Source organism: Callospermophilus lateralis, chromosome 14 (genome assembly GCF_048772815.1).
Source record: "Callospermophilus lateralis isolate mCalLat2 chromosome 14, mCalLat2.hap1, whole genome shotgun sequence".
NCBI lineage: Eukaryota > Metazoa > Chordata > Mammalia > Rodentia > Sciuridae > Callospermophilus > Callospermophilus lateralis.
Window position 1 is genome coordinate 100,632,942 of NC_135318.1, and position 23,031 is coordinate 100,655,972.

The 23,031-nt window shown below is 43.7% G+C and overlaps 1 protein-coding gene across 1 annotated transcript in view; it reads left to right on the forward strand.

The window, feature by feature from the left end:
* Window positions 1-3,262: 3,262 nt before the first annotated feature.
* The window catches only part of Il1r1 (interleukin 1 receptor type 1), a 73,430-nt gene continuing 53,661 nt past the window's right edge, over window positions 3,263-23,031 (forward strand). Inside the window, exon 1 of the mRNA XM_076833369.2 lies at window positions 3,263-3,527. The gene's annotated coding sequence lies outside the window, so the exon portion shown is untranslated. The remainder of the gene's footprint in view (window positions 3,528-23,031) is intronic.

The window sequence follows — 23,031 nt, forward strand, 5'->3', positions numbered from 1 at the left end:
AATTACATTAAACATCTTCTTAAATGCAAATCAATTCTGAATGTGAAAATTTTCCCAGGAAAATAGATGAGTTACCGCTGACCTTTCATGTATGAGTACACATATTCTGGAGTTCTTTAAAGATCACATTTACCAATGAAACTGTGTTATGATGTTGTCTCTTGATAGTTTAATATTAAAAGCTCTGGGCGTGGCTCAGTGAATTCTATCCTGTAGCACTCATTAGGGACCCTGGAGGTTTGGAGATTTTCCATTAACTTCTAGTATTGAATTTTTGTTGCCAACGATGACTCTTTGTTTCCCCTGAACTCTGTAAGGGAAGAGAGTGCTGAGAAAACTCAGGCAGGAGTGAGTGTGTATGCATGTGTGCATATGTGTGTGTCACACCTATTAACGAAAGTGCGCTGATTCCTGACAGTTTTCTCTTTGTTGAGAAGTGGGAAGGAGAGAGAGAAAAAAGTGTACGAAACAGAAAAGAGGAACACAAAAATCCTTGATATGAAATCTTTCCCTTTCACTGTTCAGTACCGATAATGGCTTAAGAAAAATTGGGGTGACAAAGTTCTACTTGAGGCGGCCAATGCCTGTGGTGGGCTGTGTCTAGGCCACTGTTGACTAGGCCGCAAGCTTGTTGGAACCAAGGGCTGGGCTTCCAGATCTCTGTGACTCTTGGGGGGCCTTGCAACCCTTGGGAAGCCAGAGGCATCTCTGGAATGAATTCAGCCTTTAGCACCATCGGCTGCGGGTCAGCCGTCTGGGAAGACACGCTGCTTGTTGCTGAGAGTATTCCGGTGACCGCGGACTCACTAGGAGACATTGTCACAAAGCTGCAAACCACCACGGTGACAGCTTCTCCTTGCTGGCCTCTTCTCATCTTCTCTGAGCCTCTCTGCTGTTTTTCTTTCTTAATGGAAGAAAACATCAAAAAAGGAGAAAAAAGTAGGAAGAGGAACAGGAGGAGGGATTGGAGGGGGAAGAAGGAGGGAGAGGAAGGCAGAGGAGGAGGAGCAGGGAGAGGAAAAGGGAGGGGAGGGGAATCAAAAGAGGGGGAGGGAATTGAAGAGGAAGAAGGCGGTGCAGGAGGACTGGGAGGAGGTACTGGGAGTCAGAGGCAAGAGTATGGCGAGCTGTGCAAAGAAGTAGGTCGGACTCTTTCCCGCACAATGTCCCTCCCTCAGCTTCCTCGGCTGCTCTTAATCTCTGCTGAGGGTGCCAGGACACTTTGGTTGCAGATAATTGAAAACCTGACCCAAATGACCTGACTTAAAAAACAAAACAAAACAAACAAATCCAAACCAAAGAGGATGTCTTGGCATCCATCCCTGAACAGTCCAGAGATAATGTGCGTCGGATTAGTTTCTAGCACTTTCCCTGTACTTCTCTAGAAGCCCCTCCCTGTGCATGGACTTATTCCTCAAGCTGTTTCCCTTTTTGTCTTAAGAAGGGTGTCGACAGCTGTCCTCTTTAGAGGTCATCTCCCCACCACTGTCCAACAGGAGCCCTGAGTCCATGGACACGGTCAGGAGCACTCTGTGTGCTGATGAGCTTTGCCCTGGGCAAGCCTGTCTCTTGGTGTTTTGGGACAGAAGGGAGGTTTACCCAAGTTGGCTCAGACCAGAGGGGCTACCCTTGGGGTTGGGGTGGAGCCTGTCCCTCTCAAGATTCCACCTTGGAGGCAGGTGGAAATTTCCACCTGACCTCTGAGAGACATGTCAGGTGTCTCAATGTGTTTATGTCTTCAGCCGTCTGTTGATTCACCAGATGGCTTAGACTTGAACATCCACATTAGAGATAGCTTAGAACTGTCAGCAAAACCTCTTTGGGAGTATTGCCTTGAACTTCAGGACCATTGTACTTATTAATGTTGTTACCATCCCTGTCCATGGCTAAATTGGAACAATTGTGCTCTCAATAAGAGGTAATTAATCTACCAATTAATCACAGCTGCTTCGTCATTGCCTAGAATGGGTTGTCCTCTGGGAAGGGTACCAAGAAGTGTGAGACTGACTGCTAGGAAATTGCACAGTTCCTGAGTAGATAAGCCCTGTTCCCCAATAAACTGTGCTGAATCTCAGGTAAGACTTGAAGAGCAGCACTGGACTGAACTCCACCTGGCTCCATCCCTGCCTGGCTAAGGGATCTAGAGAAGGGTACTTGGCCGGTTTCCTCATCTGTAGAATGGGATCAAATAATTTAAATTTCCTAGAAGAGGTCCTGGCATGGATCACTTGCTATCCCTGTTAATAGCACCGAGAGAAGGCATGGGTTCAGAGCAGGAGGAATCACCCCAGGGAGCAGGGGCGTGAGGTGTACTTGAGAGAACAGGGGCCAAGACCAGAAAATGGGAAGGGGGCAAAGAGGTGGTGGGAGGTGCACTGGGTAGGTTCACATTCCACAGGGCAAGGAAGAAAATGGCAGAATAGGAGCTGCAGAGGTGACAGTAGGACTGAAGGTGTAAATGATGTTTCTAGAGTCAGTGCAAAGGCTTCTGGGAAAGGGCAATGGAAGCAGTAGTGGACATGCATTTGAGACCAGCAAATGGGGGCTTTGAGTGCTGGATAGGAGGTTTGAGTGACTTCCTCCCTGCGCTGAGGTTTTTGGCTAGCACCAAGACAGACTGGACTCTGCATTGCACTGAGAACACTCATAGCAATGCCGGGCACACGAGGGGCTGTAGGACATGAGAATGTGCCCTGCCAGCTCAGCCTCCCGGGTGCAGATCAGTCTGGCTATGGCTCCCGTCTCCCTCTGCCCTCCCTGCTCTACTCGCCGCTCTGGAGCATCAGTCCTGAGCCGGGGAGTGTTGGAGGGCTGTCTGGCGTCCAGGATGCAGAGAAGAGAGACTTCCAGTGTTCTCAGGGCAGGCGACAGAGGTGGTGGGCACCATTAAGCAGAGAGGTTGGATGTCTGGAACGTGAGCAGAACCGAATGGCGGGCGGGGGTCCCTCAGTGCAATTGCTCACTGAGGCTGAGAGGGAAGGAGACAAGACTCCAGGCCTGGCCCCGGGTGGTCAGGACCCTGATGGTGAGGCCACGGTCACCAGCCTGGTGCAGGTTTAATGCAAGGTCGTGAGGAGAGAGACAACAGCCTTGTGAAACACTGGAGGTTAACGTGCAGTGAGGGTATTGGTGTTTCGTAAGGGCTTGGCACGTTTGCTGAGTGATTCTGGCTGGCCGCCCAGGTCTGAATTTCCTGTTCATAGCTCCCCAGATGTGTCACTGCCGAAGGATTAAAGCCTTCAGAGTGCCTGACATAGGCGTCACCAGGAGCCCACTTTCTCTGAGTTGTCTGACAAGATATGTCATTCTCATGTGACCCTGACCCTAACCCAGGGCTCTTTGGGAAAGGGGGAGAAAAGCATTAGGAAAACTATCCAGGGCTGACTTCAGAATGTGCTTTTGTTTTTAATAACCAGCGTCAACCAGCAGGCTTCATTTGGGGGAAGAAAACTTGCTGAATTATCCTGAGAGCGGCCGCTTCCTACGAGGCCAGCCATTTCCAAATGCCCCAACGGTGAACAGAAACGGTAAGATGATTAATTGCCCGTTAGGTTTTTTTTTTTTTTTTTCTGGTGGTGGTAGGGGGGAGTTTCTTGGAGTTAGGTGTGGCTCTGTAGGCACATTAAACCTTCAGGTGTGTGTATGAGCCATATTAAGAGATCACTTATGATCACCTATGCTTTATTTAATGGCAAATTTACTAATGACTGTATACTACTGATAAGCCATAAAGTTATGTGACTTTAGGAAGTATAGAGGGTTATAAATGACGGGCATTATAAATAAGATCCTCTTATCATGCTGGTGTGGATGTTAGAATTAAGATATATCACTTTCTGTTAAGCATCTACAGTTTTAAAGGGGCATAATCTCACTCAAAATTTTGCTGGAGGCTTAACAAGACTTCACGGTTATAATGCACTGTGATCCCAGTGACTCAGGAGGCTGAGGCAGAAGTATCACATGTTCAAGGCCAGCCTCCGCAATTGAGGGAGACTCTGTCTCAAAATCAAAAAATAAAAAGGATCAGGGATGTAGCTCAGTAGTGAAAGTGCTCCTGCATTCAATTTTCAGTCTATAATGATGATGATGATGATGATGTCACAATGCATTGTGCTGGCAAGACTTGTACATGATTCCTTTGATAAGGGCTTAAAATGTAACATGAAAAGCACAGGATGACTTATTGTAGGGAGCTTTGCAAAGGTTACACATAGACCTGTAGAGAAGACTGAGCCCTCTGAGAGGGGATTAGAAACTGCCTTTCTTATTGGGCATGTTCACCTCTATGATTCCCAACAACGGTATGTTGTGGTGGGAAAGAGTCAGAAAATGGGACAGAACAGGACAGATTAAGGGAAGGAAATAAGAGGACAGAATGAGGTTCTACCCATGCCGCTCACTTCAATTCAGTTTATAGCACTCTGCAGCTTTTAGATAAAATGCTAGTTTTGCACTGCGTTTGTGAGAGTGTGAATTGAAGGATGGTGGAGAAGGATGTTCTAAAAGGAGCAGCCGGTGGTCGACAGGTGTGGAGAGTCAAACATTCACTAAGAACAACTGGAGAACAGTGGTGGGTGTGTCCAGTGCCTGGGATTTCTGTTCATCAAAAATGGGTCGATCTGTTGGAAAAAAGAAGATGTGATTGTCCAGAATGACGCGGGAATGCTTTCTGAGATGAACTTGACCTTTCCAGTACAACATGTAGCTAATCTTTGGACTCATGAGCCCTATTTGCACAAGCCCAGTTAGTTTACTCAGGAGAAAAACTTGACAGCCAGGTTAAGGAATGGTGGAGACCCACTTTTAAAATATGCCCTTCAAAAATCTACACCAATATCACATGCTCATGGTCAAAATAATAAAATTTAAAAAAGAATACACTTAGATAATTTAAAAAGATAAAAAATAGCAACATATCACTGTGAGAGAAATTCTACAAACTGATCAACCGTAATCGGAAAGTCTGAAGTCCAAAATAGTCCAAATTGGATTTTAGAGCATTTCAGATTTTGGGATCAGGAATGCTTAATTAGGAAAATCGATTCCAAAATTCCAAAATCTATAAAACTCTGAAATCTGAAACACTTCTGGCCATGCATTGGATAAGAGATACTGAACCTGTACTAACATTTTGGTGGGCATCTTTTTCTCTGAATGTATTCACATCTTGAAGAAATATACTTGTCCTGTGCATGCTGTTTTGTTACATACATTTACCTCTCAGCAATATATTTAGTTGTAATATAAGCAATATATTGTGAGTATCTTGCTGTGTCAATGAATTTCCTTTTACCACTGCTTTTAAATTAGATTGCATAGATAATTTATTGAATTATTTGATAGATATTTAATCATTATCGCTTTATGAATATCCCCTGGGGACAAATTTCTAGAGGTAAAATTGCAGGGTCAAAGGACATGAGAATTCTCAAAGCCCTTGCACTCAACTTCTAGATTAATCCTGGGAATGTGCTGTTAATTGATATGTCCATGATCAATGTCTGAATTCCATTTTCTAGTGTGTTTATCAGCATTGGGTTTTACCATTTTAAAAAACAACTTGTTCTAACCTGAAATAACCGGCAAAAGCTATTTTTGTTGTCCTAGTTTACTTTAAGAAACCCTTAGTAAAACCTCCTGGCTTCCTCTTTTGTCCCTTGGGTTTGGTTTCTTACTTCTTGGTTACTCATCGCCGAAGCCTTCACCTTTTATCGTAACTTGTGTCAACCTAATTTCTGGGGTCTGTGGCCTCATTTGATGTCTCAGAAAGTGTGCTCAGGGTGGTGAAGCAGAGGCTTTTGCTCTGATTTTGTTCTGATGAACCATCTGGGGTAAACCTCACTTTTATGATTTTTTCCCTCTTTTTTTAGTTGTAACATTTAGAGAAGTTCCATGCAGAGGCTCATGGCCTATGGTCCCAGCTACTCGGGAGCTGAGGCAAGGGGACGGCTTGAGCCAGGGAGTTTGAGATCAGCTTGGGCAGCATAGTGACACCCTGTCTCTTAAAAAAAAAAAAAAAAGAAGGAAAGAAAGAAAGAAAGAAAAGAAAAGGAAAAAAAAAAAGGTAGAGACAAGGCCTGTTCTATCCTTGCCACAAACTGCCCTAAGAATACAAAGCAGCAGGATAGAGGACCTTTTTCTATTAATGGAAAAAAATGCAATTGCAAAGTGATTTTATCATTATTGTTGTTATTACTACATGCGGAGTATCCCTATCCAAAATGCTTGGGATCTGAAATGTTTCAGATTTATTTCAGAGTTTTTCAGGTTTTTTTAAATGTATATTTTACTGGTTGAATATCCCTAATCTGAAAATCCAAAATCCAAGATGCTCCAAAATTTCAAACATTTTTTTATTACGTCAGTGCTCAAAAAATATCAGATTTTGGAGCATTTTGTTCTTTTCATGTTTAGATTGCAAATGCTCAAGTCTTATAATTTATTTATGTCTTACTTTCTGTAATATATATAGTTTCTGAAGAGCAGCACACCAAAACTTTGATGATGTCTTCCAATTCTAAACTTGGAAAATGTGTGTGTGTCTGTGTGGGGGTGTGTTTATACATGTGTGGGTGTGTGTTTATGAATGTGTTCGTTTGTGTGTTTGTGCACTCCTGAGTGACAACATGCTTCTTGGTTTCAGATTCAGCAGCCAGTATTTGGTATGTTCCAGTAGCACATGGAATACTTTAGATTAAAAATGGTTTCTGATTTGCTAGTTACTTATTCCACTTGAGTCCAGGACCCTGTGCCAAGTTCTTCACGCTGTGTTGTGGTCATTCCTGTGCATTACCCTGGTCCCTGTTCTGACAGCTCTGAGGGACAGGGACAGGTTTCATGTGTTTTTCCTCCCCAGGGGTGGGTGTGGGGCCCTTCCCTGTGAGAGTTCAGTAAACACTTTGTGAATGAGTCAATATAAGGGAAATACAAAATATGTTTACCCAATTCTGCAGAAGAGGAACATTCCAAAACAGGAATCACAGCAGATTTTAAAAATCAACCCAAATGGAGCTTTTTAAGGGCAAGTGGATGGTTTTAGTTTAGTTTAGGTGGATTTCAGTTTATAATGGGTAAATTCTTAAAAGCTCTGAATGAGTTTCATGAAGTGAATGGAGGTAAGATAAGGGTAGTTACGGCAAAAGGGAGAGCATAGGACCAGTTTCCTGGAGGTGGTGAGAATGTGAAAGTCTTTAAGGAAAGAGGGACAAAGATTTTTACTCTGACCTTATGGTAAATAAAAAATCAGGGCCAAACTGACATGTAGGAATGGTTCAAACTTGGTTCTGAATAGTAGTAATAGCTAATTCTTAATGGGTTATTATTGTATATGTGAGACCTGGCTCTAAGTACTTCACATTAACATACAAAGTATTCATTATTATGATCGTATGCTGCAGATTAGAAAAGGGAGGCACCAAGAAGTGATTGGCTTGAAGTCACATGAGTAGTGAGTATAGAGCTGGAGTCTGAGTGCAGAGTCTCACTGTGAAGCTGAGGGGCCTGTGAAGGTAGGTCCCAGCTGAACTTTGGAGACAGTGAGACGGGGTTTCAGTGCTACTGCTGATGTCTGGGCTGCTTACTTGGGTCTAGAGTTACCACTATTGAGTCTCCCTTAAGGGACATTAACTGTTCTTGGTTTTTGATATATATTATCTCACATCTTCCTTACAACCTTGCAAGGTTGCTACAAGATGAGCATCATTAATCAAAAAATCCAGAATTTGAAGCTTTTTGATCACAAACACAATGCCACAAGTAGAAAATCCCATACCGTGAAACTTTGTTTCATGCACAAAATTATTAAAAATATTGTATCAGATAATGTGTATAGATGTAACATAGATGAATTTTTGTATTTAGACTTGGATCCCATCCTAAGATAACTCGTGTATGTGCAAATGTTCCAAGACCTGAAAAAAAAAAAATTCAAAATCTGCAACAGTTTTGGTCCCAAGCATTTCAGATAAAGGATAGTCAACTGGTATCATTATTATCTAGGGGCAAACGTGCTGAGATCCTGAGAAGTTCAGCCATATTCCAGATTTAGGGCCAGCCATGCCCAGATGCCCAAGATGGCAGCTAGTGAAAAAATATCCACCAATTCCCAACAACTTCATTTAGCTTTTAAGTCCAGATGCCACACTGGCTTGGACAACTGAGTGATTGCTGATGCTCTTGGTTCTTCCATCCAAAAGATGCGAAGAGTCCAATTCTGCTGCACTTGGAGCTCTGAGCCTGGAGACTCAGCCAAGTCACCCCTTCACTTGGAGGTTAGGGAGAGCTCAACTTCAATTTCGTTGAATCTACATGAGTCAGTACAAAATGGTCAGATCCAATCCTCCCTGGCAGGACCATCCAATTTACCTTGTCAACCCAGATATGATGAAGTTTAAAATATGTGGAAACACTTTCCTTATACTTCCCATCCACTGAGCCCTCAATCTTTACCAAGAAAGTGCAGAGAATGTCTCAGAGGAGGGTAGGGTGAATATGGTGGACGCTGGCTTGGGAGTGGAGGCCAGCTTCATTTTCTCCTGGGCAACTTATCTATCTTCTCTTTGCTTAGTTGTTTCATTTGTAAAATGGGAAAATGAATGTATTTAAAAATGAAATTTTACTTATCTTTTGGTTAAAAATTTCCATAAGATTTTGGAATTCTTAAATTTTTGGAGTAGATGACGCATGATTTAGTTCCTTTTGCACAGATAACACATTTGAAAAGGCTACTCAGTGAAGGCTCCCTCTCTTCCCTTTCTCCAGCATCCTCTCTCCCTCTTCTTCATTGGAAGCAATTAAGAATTTCTTGTATTTCTTTCCCTCTCTCTCACTAGTGGTGGGTACTGCTCTGCACCTTGTTCCATTTCTGTATCTGACGTACTGTATTTTTAACCTCTTGCTGGACATCTAAGTTGCTTGCAGTCTTGATATTATAGCCAGTGTTGCCATGAGTAACAGCCTGCCCATGTCATTCTGCAAAAGTGCAAGAATGTATGTCTGTTGGCTAAACTTCTGAAAGTGTAGTTGTGCATAGGCTATGTGTATTTGTGATTTTTAAAAATGTTTTTATTGATGCATTATGATTATACATAATAGTAGGATTCGTTGTGACATATTCATACAGTACATTTGTGATTTTGACATCTGTCAAGATTTCCCATCCATTTCTAACCAGCTCATACCAATGAACACTCTCACCAGGAATGTTTGAGAAATGTGTGCTTGTCAATGTTGTATGATGTCAGGGGAGTTATTATTAAATTCTGGTAGTGTTGAAGGAGAAAGAGGTGAACTTGGTGTGCTTTTAAATTTCTCCTTTCATATCATGGCTGAGATTGGGCACCTATTCACTTGGCTTAAAACCATTTCTGATCATCATTTATTAATTCAACAAATATTTTCCTAGCCTTGCTGTATGTCTCGCCATGTGAATACAAACATAAATTTACAGTTGGGATGCCATGGTGGGTGAGGGGGATCTGGCTACTGCCAGGCAGCTGTACAAGTTGGCACACATTGGGAAAAGCACCAGGAAAGAGACAGACAGGCCACTGAGATAGCGACTAAGGGGCCGAGATCCACCTTGCTCTGGTGATTAGGATTCCTTGGGAGAAAGGATGAGGTCTGAAACAGGAGAAGGATCCAGGAGGCAGAGGGCAGGGGACACGGCAGCCTGACACTTGTGTGAGAAGCAGAATGGTCTCTTTATGGCTGGTGGAGGGTGAGGAAGGGATCTAGGAGGTGAGCTGGAGGCAGAGGTGGAGGCCGGATCATGGTGGGCATTTCAGGCCGAGGTAGGGGATTGAATTTTATTGAAAGTTCTGGGTAGACTTCAGTCCCAGGCTGGGAAGATACAACCAGAGCCTGTAAATATTTACCTAGTAGACTGCAATTGCCCACCTGGATGACATCAGGGAGGCATGGTTCCTACGCTCGAGCACGTTTGATTTGTTGTGTTTGCCATAAAGAGATCATGATGGGCATGGCGCTGGGTGTAGGGCTGGCACCCAGCCCTGTGCTCATTGTGAGACAAGTGACAAAAGCTTTACCCCCACATGGCTGTGGAGATGCTTTATAAAAGCACATTCTACCTCTCCCAGAAATAAAACTCCATTTGCAAAGCTCTCTTCATTCATTATTTCATATAATACTAAGTAGATTTTTCTTTTTTAAAAAATTCTGGGGCTTGAACCCAGGGCTTTGCAGATGCTAGGCAAGTGTTCTACCACTGAGCTACATCCCCAACCCTCACTGATTTGACCAAGGATTACTCTGCTCAGTCTCTGTTGAGCATCGTTCTAGATGCTGGTGACGGTGAGTGGAAGAGGGGGTAGAAAGGAAAACACAAAGATCTAGAAAACTCAGAGAAGCTTGTAGTTCAGTTGTGAGATGAAATTAAATGCCCACAATAAAAAAGAAAGCAGGGAGTGGGTGAGTGGAGGGCCCACCTACCTTGGGGTTCTACACGAGAACTTTGGCTTTCTGTGTGGTGGGGGGTGGGCTGCTTGGTGTTGGGAGTCCTTCAGGGATTGGGGACCAGGAGACAGCCATAGGCTGCAAGGTCAGTTTATGACTCAGTGAGCTTCATCTCCTGAACCAGGGACAAGCGAGCAGGTTCTGCCTCTGAGAAGTGACTCCACAGGTGAATGGCTCAGACAGAATTACCCCAATCAGACTCGACATGGAACAGGTTGTCCAGTGAACTTGCTGGGTAAACAAGGCTGCAAAAGGAATGTAATTATCTCTCATTGCTTCCAGAATCTTCTGTGGATACCAAAATCTGAGGATGTTCAAGTCTGATGTATCATAGTGTAGTACTTGCATGGAACCTGTGCACAGTACTCTGTATACTTTAATTCATCTCTAGATTACTCTGTGTAATAACTAATGCAATGTAAATGCTTCACACATAGCTGTTATACTATATTGTTTCAGGAGTAGGAATTTAAAAAAATTCTGTACGTGTTCAGTACGGACACACATTCTTTATTTCTTTTGTATATTTTCAGTCCATAATTGGCTGACTCCATAGATGTGAAATTTCAGATGCAGAAGGCAGACTGTAATTTCAAAAAAGAAGTCCAGAAACATGTTTATAAAACTTGAAATATGCCTGTGATGATAATTGAGAAAAATACTTTAGGAATCAGAGAGTTTTCGGTTTGGGGTTTTTCTCTCTGTTTGCCCTGGATGTTTGAATGTGTGTCCCCCAAATTCATAGGTTGACTCCCTCATCCCAATGTGAAGTTTCTTCTGGAAGTAATTAGGTTGTGAGGGCAAAGCCCTCTCGAATGGGATCAACCCCATTATAAGAAGGGGACAGAGAGCTAGCTTGATTTCTTTTGGCCATATAGGGATACAAGGAGAAATCAGCTCTCTGCACACCAGGAAGTGGGCCCTTACCCGACACTGGATATGCTGACATCTTGATCTTGTACACCCAGCCTCCAGAACTATGAGAAATTCATGTCTGTCATTTAAATCATCCAGTCCAACTTGTTACAGAAACCTGAACGGACTAAGATGCTGTCTGATCAGTCTAGGAGAGCAGCACAATTGGCTTTAAAGATTACTATTTCAGTAGGGATTTTAGCAGAATTTTATAATGCTCCAAGAATGAAGAAAAAAATGAATGATGACATTGCTATAGAACTAGCGCATTTGTGTTGGCACATTGGTGTCTTTTGTGGATGTTTGCCTTCTTTTATTAGTCAAGGGGAAATTATTGGACGTGAACACAAATATGAGCTGTCCCCTGTCTTTTTCGTAAAGATGCTGAACCTCTCAACACTGGTTTCCTTCTTTTCTGAGGCGCAGTGTTGCTTTTGATGGCTGGAGTCGCTCAGGCATTTACAACCAATAACCGTCTAACATAAGCCACAAAACCAACATATCCCCAAGCCATAATCATGCCCCCAGAGATTGATGTGGCTTCCCTAATTCTATTCCCGGAGTTAGTGAGAGGGTAGAACTTGACTGGAAGTCCTGGGAGAACTATTGTTAGGCATTTTCTTGCCTGTGATTTTATTTTTTGGCTCTTACCTCTCTCGGGCTAATGGGAAGCCAGACCAGTGATTTGCGGCCATCCTGTCTTGGGGGCTGTACCCACAGCATTGGCCTCCTTGGCAAGGCAGGCAGCTCACGTGGCAGTTCCAGAACAAACGAAAATCAGTAGTCTTCAGTCTCCTCCCTGCTCTGTCCGCGAGCTTTACGGACATTACGGATCTCCCACCCAGGTTTTATACTTATCATCAATTTGTCCCAAAGAAAGGCTGAGTAGCTAAGTTTCTTCAGGTTGCAGCAAATAGATAGCAGACTTGGGATTTGAATGTGAATCCCTCGGACTCTCAAACCTCTTTCCGTGTCATCGTGTTGAAATGACAAGATGACCCGAGTTAGGAAAACCCTGGTTTATTGGAACAATGCTTGAAAGAGGTCTGGAAGCTTCTCAACTTACAACCGGGTTGTGCTCTGAGAAACCCATTGTAAGTTGAAACTATCCTAAAAATGCATTTGATCCTCTTATGAGCACCGTCACTTAGCAGCAGAGCACACTGTGGAGCACTGATTGCTCTCCCTGGTGACTATGGGGCTTTGTGAGAGCTGCAGCTCACTGCCACCACCTGGCATCAAGAGAGTGTCACACTGCATATCATTGGCCCAGGAAAAGATCCAAATTCACATTCCCCAGTATGGTTTCTACTGAATGGGTATTATTTTTTGTGCCATTGTAAAATAAAAAACATACATATATGCACGCGTGCGCGTGTGCGCACACACACACACACACACACACACAAATTGAGCCGTTGTAAACCAGGGACTATTTGAAGTTGAAGGTGTGGGTCCTGAGTTTTTCAGAATTTGTTCAAGCCTGAGACTCTCAATTCCTTCCATCACCTCTGAGAGATCATCTAAATTGGCCCACGTTATCTGTAAGCTAGTTTAAAAAATGTTTTGGTACTGGGAAGTGAACCCAGGGGCACTTAACCACTGAGCTATATCCTCAGTCTGCTTATTTTTTTATTTGGAGACAGGGTCTTGCTATGTTGCTTAAGGCCTCACTATGTTTCTGAGGCTGGTTTTGAACTTGTAATCCTCCTGTCTCAGCCTCCCAACGCACTGGGATTACAGGTATATGCTACTGCACCCAGCTGTGAGCTGGTTTTAAGAAGAGACATTTTATGCAAGCTTGATTTTTTTTTTTTTAGCCAACAAAATGATCAGGTAGAGAGTCTTTGAAAATTAAAACAAGTACAAATGAAATAGATATGGCATTGACGTGCACATTCAAGTGTCATAGGAAGTCGGTAGTTAATTCTTTGGAGTAGTTAAACAGACTCTTCTGGAAGCAGGTGGGAAAAACCTGGTTTTACAAATTGCATCATCTTTCTGTTATAGTCTATAAAACCATATGCAAAAATTCACAGGATTTCTTCCTGAGAGGGAAAATACATGACTATTAGCAGCAGTGATGGTGTGTGTATTGAAACTTACTTGACTTAAAAAATCTCATGTGAACTTGACATAACTACCTTTTTGAATGAATTGTCTTCAGGGCTTAAATATTTCTCTACATTAGTCTCGTGGTTCTTGAGCTGACTCAGAGGGAAAAAGAGAGGTTACATTTTTGCTATTGTAATAATGTGGGAAATTACATTCAACATCACTCACCATACTTGAATCAACCTCAAACTCTGAGATTTAAGTAACTGCGAGATCAGAATTCTAAACTTTTCTAAACTTTTTCCACAGTCAAAAATTTGGTAAGGTAATGTGTTAGAATGTATAGAAACCAGGTTCACAGGACATTGAATAACACTGGGGCTTTGGGGCAGAGACAGGCACTTCCTTTAGTCTGCAGCTGATGTCCATACCACAGATTGTTGTTTTAGGGAAATCTGGTGGGTGTGAATCAGTCCCTGAAGCCAAACTTACTACAGGCCTTGCTTTGTCTGCCAAGAATGCATAGAAAATGGGCATTGCTGCCTGCAAATAGGATCAGATTCTGCTGAAAAGAATTAGTCTCTATTTTATAGGTGGAAGTTTTCAACCCTGGCTGCATAGTAGAATTACCTGGGGAACCTTGACAACACTGAGGCCTGAGTTCAGAACCCTGAGGTTCTGATGGGATGGATCCGGGTGTAGCCCTGGTTTTCAAAACTCTCCTGATGATTATACTGTGTGGCTAATACCGCATAATGTGGGTGAGAACCACTGATCCAGGAAGTCTTCAGCCGTCAAGTCAATAAATTACCCAAGTAAACAAGAAGCTGGCTGAATCAAGCTTGTTCAGAGAGATTGCCAGATCCCACCTGCTTGGGGCAAGTAGGGTCATTTCTCAGAAAACCTTGTCCCTGGAAGTTATTAAAGGCCCTCTACCTCCTGAGCATGCCTCCCATTTTCCAAGGCACTGTGGGGCTTAAGAAATGTAAATGTAGCTATCTTCATTCATTGGGCAAATATTTAAACAACTGCTGTGTTCAAGCTTCAGTCAATCAGATAGAGCCAGATAGAGCAGAATCTTTAATCATCTTCAGTAGCCAGGGAGAGAAGAACTCAAGCAGTACAAAAATAGGGGTTGCCAAGTGCCATCAGATGGGGGAGATGAAAACTGCAGTGTTTCAGAGGAGGGAAAGAGAGTTGCTAGTTTCTGCCGGTGGAAGGGCTTGGAAAGTCTAATCATCCTCAGCAAAAAGTGGTACCCTATATGAATGGGTCTTGAAGAGAGAAGAGGGCCACGGGAGGGCTTGAGCTGGAAGAGAAAGAAGGATGGTATTCTGACCACAGGCAGGGAAAAAGCTAGAGACTGGGAAAGCTTGGAAGGACAGACAGGAGAGAAACTGGTCCAGTGAGGGAGAGGAGGGTTGAAACCAGTGAGCGGGCTCGGCTTTACTGGGGAGCCAATGGGGAACCCCAGGTGGCAGGCTTTAACTTCTGAGGTTGAGGCAAAGGACAAGTAAAGAGTTTGCTCAGCACAATTTATGCAGCTAATTTGGATTATTAAGAAAAGGGGGGGTGTGTGTTTTGGTCTCATTGTCCAATTTAATTACGTGAAAAAGAAGTCAAGGTAGGTTACCCAGGTGCCACATCCTCTGCTTTGCCTGGACCAGGTGGGCGAATTGCATCCGGGCAAATCAGACTCCCTCTAATCCTTTGCCGCCTCATTCATCTCTCCTTCTCTCTAACTTTCACACTTTCTTGGTCCTTCCTTAGTCACCCACCTGCAAGAGAAGTTGAAGGGCTTTTCTTTTGCCCCCACATAATTTTGGAGTCTAAAGTAGTAACAGCAAAACCCTGACGACAGAAAGCAAAAGTTTGTTAAGATTTTCGATGTAAGCACAGCATGTACTTAGTCCACTTTGACTCTTAATAGTACATATGGCAATTGCTCTTTATTTATTTATTTATCTATTTATTTATTTATATTTATTTATTTTTCGTACTACCAAGATAAAATATAAGGGTCAACCAGATTTGGGCAAAAACAGCCAAGATTTCTGTAAATGACGGGGTTTTTTTGGGATTAATTTTATTCCTCTAAATGCTCTTCCATGTATTCTGAGAATCTTCTTTGTAAGGAAGCCTGTGAACACTGCTGGTGATTCAGCCTAGAAGAGGAGTTGAGGGACATGGACTTTCCTATAGCTGAGCCCACTCTGTTGAAGTCTGATTTTAAGTTATCAAGAGGTATTTGTTGCATGTTTTGTGCTGTGTTAGAAATGTTAGTGGATAGGAAAAAGAAAAAAAAAACTATGGTGTCCTGAAAAACCTCTTTCCCTCTTGATTTGCTTTTCCTTCCCTTGGGGGAAATGGGTGTAATCTTGTTGGCCAACTTTCTACACTGGGTCCTTTCCTAGGGTTTCCTTTATGACAAGGCTAATATTTTGCTAGATAAAGTTTTCATGTGGAGAGTTTCTTAGTTTCACTTCCTAGTGTTCTCATGTTAATTCACAATTCCCTTGTGACGTGCTTGGCTAAGTTGGAAAGAATCTCATATAAGCAGGGAAGAAAAAAACAATCACATTTAAAAGATGCCTCATTACATATAAATCTCAGACACACGACTAAGTAAGAAAATAAAATATTGAAAGGTCTTAGTCTCCATCCCCCGCTCTGCCCCCAGGAAAGTTTTGGTCTTCATGTCTTGGCTTGAAATATGAGCAATGTTGTCCCATTACACTTTTTCTTATCAAACCACATGTCTGGTTTGGAATGAGCAGACATCCTTACTCTATTTATTATGTACTTGAAATGGTAGCAGCTTCTCGGCCTATCTTTGGGGTCACAAAATAATATCGACAACAAGCACCTCTTAGGTGCCAATTACCACAATACGCACATTGTCTATATTTTTGTCATCCCAAAGGTGGGCTTTATCATCCCCATGAGCAGACGAGGGGACTGCGGCTGAGAAGGTCCCTCTGGAAAGAGCAGCACTGGAGACCACCTCTGCAGTGATGGTGCTGTTTGAGGTCTCCTTAAGGATGTGCAAAATGGATTTCTCAGAAATGATGTTTGCATGTGTGGGAACACAGCCGGGCAGAAAGCACTTACTCTGTCCAGTGTTCCCAGCACTCGGGTTTCAAAAATCGCTTTCACTTATGAAGACCTTGGAAGAGTACCAAAGCTGCTACCTCCTGGGAGTTTTCCACCAAAATCCGTCCTCTGGCATGCAGAATGTGACAGAAAAATAGACACAGGGACATAAAAAGTTATATTTGGTCTCTGCCCCCATTTCCTAGCATGGAGCTCCCAATCCCTCCGTCTTCTGGGAGATAGATAGGAGTGTCTTTGTTCTAAAGAGGGGACCCTGGCTGCGCTCCTCCGTGTAAACTGGTCACTGGGAAGTTCAGGCTGTGATTAGAAAGCTTGGAACTGTAGGCCCTGCAAACACCCCCCCCCCTGCCCCCAGTCTTCCTGATAGGGGAGAAGGGCTGAAGACTGAGTTAATCACTGACGGTGCCCACATGAAGAAGGGTCTACAGAAATCCCCAAACTGTGGGGTTTGGAGAGTTGTTGATTTGCTGACCACGTTGTGGGGCAGAGTGCCAGGAGCAGACATGATGGATGCTTTGGGTCTTTCCCGCATACCTTGCCCTGCGTATCTCTCCTTTCATCCTTCATCATCTCCCTTATCATATAGCAAGTGGGCAAAGTCGTCTCCCTCCCTGGGTTCTGCATCTGTCTTAGCAAATTATTGAATGGGAGAAGGGGATTATAGGAGCCCGACTATAGTGGTCAGAAGTACAGGTGACAACCTACCCTTGTTGTTGGTATTTTCAGTGGGGGCCAGGCTTGTGGGACTGAGCCCTTAACCCGTGGGGTCTGTCCTAATATCAGTTACTGTCACAGTTGAATTGTAGGACACCCAGTCGGTGTCAGAGAACTGCTTGGTGGTGGAAAAACACTTCCATTCATCTGGTCACAGAAGTGTGTTGGACATGAATACAGAGAAGAAAAAAAATACTTGGTTTTTAAATCTTTTTTTACAGATATTTTTACATTGCTCAAAATGCTCATACAACTCTACAAGGAGCAAAGAAAATATACATGGGTGGCATAAATATGGTAAAAATGTCAACACTGAAGTGAGGTGGTGCTTTTCTTTCAATGATGCAAGCACACCTCGTTAAAACACAAGCTCCTCACTGCGCTTCAAAAACATCCCTTTGTCTATGGAAGGTTTTCCCTACCAAGATACATTGTGTTGACTTTTGAGGATGGGAAATTTAGTAGGGAAACAAGATTGCACTTCCTTTGGTCTGCTGAGAATTAGAAAATAAATTTTGTGCAGTCAGTAGATTATTGCTTTAAACTTAATTGCATGAGATTAACTGCATGAACTGAGACCACAATGACAGTCTTAGAAGGTAATTTAATATTCATTTAAGTGCCACATGTTGGGTAAGATGTGCACCTGGTTCCAGGTGGCTTTCTCAGCCTGGTAAGGATTTAGTCTGAAGAGCCTTCACGGAAATTACAAAAGTCCAGACCGATAACAGTTGGCCGCCTAGGAAGATTTTATTTCATTTTATTTCCCAACTTTATTGAGGTCTGATTGACAAATAAATCTTGTGTCTATTTAAGGTGTTCAGCATGATTGGAGATACGTGTGCACTGTGAAATGAGCACCTCACCTGAGCTAGTTGACACTGTTGCCACCTCAAATAGTTGCTCTTTTCTCTCTCTCTCTCTCTCTCTCTCTCTCTCTCTCTCTCTCTCTCTCTTTTATGGTGAGAATCCTCGAGACCAGTTCTCTTAGCAAATTGCAAGTGTACAATACAAGATGGATCATGTAGCGGCCATGCTGTTCGTTAGGTCCCCAGAACTCACTCATTGCACAACTGCAAATTTGCACCTATTCTCCTGCCTCTGCCCACACCACGCAACCACTGTTCACTCTGCAAATCAATCTTATGTCAATAGTCCCTGTCAGAACTCTGCAACTTGTGTGTACAAATGGTGTTACCCTAAAGTGGTTCCATCCCAAAGCCTCCCCTGAGGTATGGAAGTCTCATCTGCTGCCCTTAGAATTAACCGCCAGTGCTCATTGCCAGGTCAGCCCACATCTGTCAGGGGTGTTGGCAGTGAATGTACTTCAGCACAAAGCCTTGACACCTATGCTGTGTGAGTATGTGTGTGGCATATGTGTGTGGGTGTTATGTTTGTTGTGTGTATTTTTCATGTTGTATGAATGTGCATGGTGTGTGTTTCTTAGGTTTGTGTAATGTGAGTGTTTATTGTTTGCTTGTGAGGGTTGTGCTTTGGGAATATATGTGCTGTGTGCACTGTGTTTGTTATGTGTTTTATGTATGTTGTGTTGCATGTGTGTTTGCGTATGAGCTGAGTTGTGGTATGTTGTACTAGTGTATATGTGGCATGAGCATGTTGTGAGTGCCTATCGTGTCTTTTGTATGCTGTGTAAGTGTGTGTAATGTATGTAGTGTGTGTAATGTGTGTAGTGTGTGTCTATTGTGTGAATGTGTGTTATATTGTTGGATGTGTTTGTATACCATGTATAGCATGTCTGTTGTATGTGAGTGGGTCATATTATTGTGTGTGTTGTGTGACTGCCCAGTGCCTGGCATAGACATGACTAGGAGTTCACTCACAGGGGGCCTATATTCATCCATTTTTCTGTGCTTTGGTATTACCAGGAGGCAGCTCTGCCGTGCCGTGGGGGGCTCTCCAGCTCAGCCTTCCTGTGGCAGACTGATTTTCTCCCACATCCACCTTCTCACCTACTTCATCCCTAACTCCGTATTTGTTTTGCTGATCTTTTATTGTTTGCCGCCACCCCACAGAAAGTAGCCTTTCATCGGTTTTCAGATACACCCCATGTACCTGGAACACAATCTATTTTAGTATGTGCACAGTAAAATTTGTATTTGTTCACTGGTTAATACAATTTGTTTAAAGACTAAGAATAAGTGAATTCCAGAATGTTTGGTTTTATGAGCTGGGTCCCAGTGTCCTTTAAATCTTAATGAATCTTGGCAAACAGCTTTCCAGGTTTTTTCCCCGTTCCTCCTCTCTGGCCCTATTATCAATCTGTTGTCCTGCAGCGATGGTGAAACTGGCCCCTGGTGGGATGCCTCATCCTTCTAGATCCATGGTGATGTCTCCTTTGGATCACTGCTGTGTCCTGCACTGTGACTCTGTGTGGTGTAAAAGGTCTCACCAGGCTGCGCGGTGCTGACAGCCACAGACTTCACCAGGGCCCACCATAGGGAGACCCCAGACTCCATCCTCCTGTTCCCTCTAGGTCTTTGCTGGTCCTTTCACCGCCTCCATATCCCCATCCTTGGGCCCAGAGATTAGGTTGCTTCTCTGCCCTGCTGGAGGCAGCTCTGTCAGCTCCAGGAGCAGCACCTGGGCTCCACCAGAGCTGGGTCTCACTATGTGACGCCTTGCAATTACAATACGAGTGCCAGGATCAGGCACGGGCTAGCTTTGTCCAGGAATGTATCATAGTCCCTATTCAATATGCCTCCTGGAATCCAAGAGCAAGGGTGCAGCTGGGCTAAAGGGCTGGGAGCAGCCAGGGCGCCACCTCTTCTTGCTTTCCTCTCTCTCTAAAACCTGACGGACTTTCTTTGGAGGAAAACAGTCTCTGCTGCTTCTTCAAAGCTGAACAATATTTTGTTTGACTCCATCTGCAACACGTGGGAGTTAGCACTTTTAAGTTTTGATGCAAAATTCCCAGGAGAGGGAATGAGAATGCTTTAGCTTTAAGTCTAGTGAGTATTCCTGGCCCAGTCGATCTTATCCAAAGGTGTATTTCAAGTCTACCTCTGTAGGCTGGAGGTGAGGGTCAGGGAGATTGGTTTACTTTCCCATAAAAAAGAGGTATGATATTAGCGGAGTAGGCACCTACCCACAGGCATCTATAAACAGAGAAAGACTGAATGCAGTATAATCCTCTATTTCTTAAGATGGCATTGCATTCCGATCCAATGAGTATGGATTCAACGGGTGACATATCAAGACCCTTAGCCATGGATGCACCCATTCAGTGCCATCCTTATTACAGGTGAAACCTGTCTGTGTCTTATTTGGAAAAGTGTTATGAAGCCCACTTTGAGAAGCAAGCTGAATTTTCTTATAAACACACTGAGCTATTATGGAATGAAGCATCACCAGAGTTTCACGCTCAAAACAAATTTGGATAAACCAAAATAAAATTTACCAAAAATGTGGATGATAAGATGGAGATCTGTGGAGTGCCTCTTTCTTGGGTGATGGAAAGCGAGGGGTGTGGTTTGGAAGATACTGCCGAGGGAGATAGAAATAGGAGGGAGAGGAAAAGAGGGAGGATGGGAGTAGGAGGAGGGAGATAAAAAGGGGTCTGTTGGGTGACATTGCGCAAGTGAGTGCCCAGAGGCGGCCTCCACTATTCTGGAGGCAGGAAAGAGTACACAAGACAGTGCGGGAGGTGGCAGAGCGGCCCCCCTTGTGGCTCCCTCTGCCCTGATGGCCAGAGTCCCTTCCTGTACTCCCACCCGTCTGCTGGCCATGTGATGTCTTTTCTCTGTAGAATGTTTTGGTAGGAAAATCACACCAGAGGGTTGACTCTACACATCCCTTCGTCATCCCTGCCTCAAGAACAACTCTTAGCTTGGATTTAGTTTGGCACAAGCAATGTCTCCTCTTTGGACATCTCTCTTGATTCCCTTGGTAACCTTATTGCTGTTTCCTGGACCAAGAGCTTCCAAGGAAGGGGAGGAAAGAACTTCTGTCTTGGGTCACAAATAGTCACCAAGGTATGCTCAAAGTGATGTCACACTCAGCCGACAGAATGCACACCGTGACACGTGGGAGAGGCAGTGGGAAGAAGAGGGGTGTTTGAAAAGGGAGAAGGGAGCCAGAGGATGTTAAGCCGTTCTGGCCCCATTGTGACACTTACTGTCAGAGGTGTCACGTGGGTCAGGTCCTCCTCGTGATCTTGGGTGTGATATCGCAAAGCGGGGCTCACATTAGTAAAAACTAAGGAGAAAGTTCCTGTTGTCTGTGCTTTACAGAAGAGCTGGGCAAAGGCAAGCAGGTCTGTAACAGGGGATCTCCCAAGGCCCCTTCGTGAAAGAAGACCTTTGTGGTGCTGGGGATTCAATAAGACTTGAAATCAGAAGTGGGTCTCCCAGGAAGATGGTTGGAATAGGTAAAAAAAAAAAAAAAAAAAACCTAGGAAGGGCCTTGGTGAACAAGTAGATGATCAAGACGAGGCAGAGAAAACAGTGCCTTCCTCTTCAATCAGCGACGAGGGGCAAATCAGAAGATTTAGTTCAGGGATTCTTAACTTCAAACACAGTGCGACCCCCCTTCCCAGCCGTTCCTCTCCTTGCCCCTTTCTTTCTCTCTTTCTCTTTCTTTCTTCCCCCTCCTCTCTTCTCCTCCTCCCTCCCTCCCTTCTTGGTGCTGGGGTTGAACCCAGGGCTTCACTCACGTAGCCAAGCACTCTACCACTGAGTCACACCCCCCCAGCACAGGCTCTTTCTCTGGATAAATATTTTATAACCTCCCCTTTACTATGTTAAAATAAAATTCATTGCCACACACCTATACATAATATAAAAAATTTAATTACCATAACTGTAACGTAAAGAAGAAATGTACACATGAGTGGATGTGGCTGGACCAGGAGGGACAGAGAAGCTGTCAGATGTTTGCAGCTGCACAGAGAAGTCTGTAATTCTGTGGTTACAAATGATGGGGAAATGTCATGCCTCATAGGACCTTCAAATATCCTGGGTGACACTGACATCAGTAATAGGATTTTCTCCTGTGGTGAAAAATCTTTTATAAGTTTCCAGAAAAAATTAAGCTCAACTTCCCTTTGATTTACATAATAACTGCATTTCTGGAAACTTTACTACCCACTAAAATTATACAAAAAAACTTTACATGACAAGAGTTTGGTTCCAGGTTCTGATTACATCTATATTTAGGTCGGGGAGGATATTTGAAAAATGTGTAGGATGGGGGACAGTTTATTCTACAGTGCTTTTCTGTGTATTGCAGAATTTCTAGTAGCCCCAGATTCTTGACTAAATACAGACAACCAGAAATATTCCTTGGCTATATTTGCAACTGGCTTAGGCAAGCCAATCCCATAGAGACCCATTAGATCTCATAGTTGCAGGAATAGAAAGACCCTAGGGATCTTCTTGCCTTGTTGGTCTGAGGAAGTGTTGGTAGCTCTTTAAACAGGCTTCCCAGGTGTCTTTAGAGATTCTGCCCAGGTAGGGTTTTAGGGTCCAGAAGACCCTGCTGCCTGGCCAGTTGTGGGGCCCATGGAGCTAATGCATCTCTCTGATTCACCATGGCCCTTTACATTAAGTGGCTGTCCAGCTGGAGTTTGAAGGAGCTGTGTTTCGGTGCACAGTATCAATAGTGTCAGTTCTCTTCCTGGTCCTTGCAGAGATTCACTTTCCAGTCTAGAAGACAGGTAAGCACAGGAGGAGAGGTGCTCTAAGATCCTGCACAACCTTTGTGGACCCTTGGATGTGGCAGCCAGAGAAACCGTGGGCT